The sequence below is a fragment of the Herpailurus yagouaroundi genome, unplaced genomic scaffold, assembly GCF_014898765.1.
Source record: "Herpailurus yagouaroundi ecotype Mexico unplaced genomic scaffold, PumYag 190, whole genome shotgun sequence".
Taxonomy (NCBI): domain Eukaryota; kingdom Metazoa; phylum Chordata; class Mammalia; order Carnivora; family Felidae; genus Herpailurus; species Herpailurus yagouaroundi.
This window is the reverse complement of record NW_024412421.1, coordinates 35091315-35093064: the sequence shown is the minus strand read 5'-3', so window position 1 is coordinate 35093064 and position 1750 is coordinate 35091315.

Sequence of the window (1750 nt, the reverse complement as noted above, 5' to 3'; positions counted from 1 at the left end):
ACACCAACCCCCACCGGTGCCCCCCGGACTGTCCCTAAAGGACACCACCCCCCACCGGTGCCCCCCTGGACTGTCCCTAAAGGACACCACCCCCCACTGGTGCCCGCCCGGGATGTCCCTAAAAGACACCACCCCGCATCACAGGACACTTGATGGAGGCTCCGAGAGGCTGGTGTTGGAGAAAGACTCAGGGTAAGACTGTGCGGAGGACGTCACCCGGAAGGAAGCTGGGTGGCCACTGCCGTAGGAATCGCCACGGTCCCGCCAACGGCAACCACGGAAGGAGTCCTTCCGTGAGCAGCAGTGGCCTGTGGCGGGTGGTAATCCCGTGGCCCGTGGAAGCAGGGGCGGTAGTGAGAGGAGCTACAGCGACAGCCGCGGTCCCAGGAAGAGCAGCAACAGGGCGGTGGTAACAGCCGCCGTGGCCCAGTGACAATGGCATCCGGGTCGTGGCGGTAGGAATCGCCGCGGCAGCGCCGTTAGCCAGAGTGACGCAGCGGCAGCCGGAGGAGGCGTCGTCGGAGCTCCAGCACCGGTGGCGCCCATCGTCGTGGTAACCGTGAGATGCGGAAGCAGTGACGGGGGCAGTCGTGGCCGTGGCGGGGGGGGGGGGGGGCCGGGGGCAGTGCCGAGTGCGTTCGTATATTCGCGTAATGCTCCCGACACGCTACCGGCCGTGTCCCCATTATACAGATAAGGAAACTGAGGCACAGGCATATTAAGCGTCTCACCCAAAGTCAGCCCACAAGCGTCGAAGGCAGGACGTGAGGCTGGGATGTAGGGAGGTCTTAACGGGTGGCCGCCCCCGAGCTGGAGGACCCCAGGACCTCTCAGGACTTGGGGGTGGCGGGGCTGAAAGCCACGCGGGGGATGGGAACCACCGGCCGGGCACCGAGTTCCAGCCCGTGGGAGCTCATGCTCGGCACTGGGGACGCCGGATGAGGGCAGGGGACCCTCGCCAAGAGCTGCAGCCACCGGACAGAAGGTGAACAGGCCGCAGGCCATACAGGGCGCTGAGGGGCGGACACCCTGGGTGCGGCCCGGCCAGGCAGGTGTCGCGGGAGGCACGTCCGAGCCAAGGGCCGCCTGATCCAGTGGTGCAGACCCGTAAGCTTCCAGGAAAGAGCCTTCCGGGCCAGGGAAAGGGCTCTTGCAAACCCCCTGCCCCCAAGGCAGGAAGAAGGGGGGCTGGCTCGGGGGAGCCCCAGCCCACAGGCACGGAGAGGAAAACGCTTTCCGCCAAAAATGTTCTTCAAAAATACACAAAACCTTAAAACGTCATTCACCTCAGCACTTTTGCAATTGCACAAAGCAGCGAGACCCCCCCCGCCTTTCCCTCTGTTCCCTGGCAAGTGGGGGGAATTACTCGGCAGAGGAAGTACAGGCCTATCAAAGTCACGGACACAGAATGGCCCAGACGTCTCTGTCTGCACCACTCGGTCACATGCGTCTCACCGTCCCTCCCCAGCAGCCGCAGCGGCCAGAGCCTGTAGCCAGAGAGAGTGCACAACAGGGCAGCTGGACGGCACCACCCGAGGGCAGGGGCTCCGGACCCGGTCCTCGGGCCCCATGCGCGGAGCGGACGCTTTTCGCTTCTTGTCTGTCTCCACAAGTCCTTTCTGGAATTTCTTGCCACCTGACTTCCAGATCGACAGTGTCAGCACAGTGACAAAAGAGCCCGAGCTGGAGAACGAACGCGATTGCCGGGGCCCCGGATGAGCAGAGTAACTTAGCACGGATCGCTCAGGCC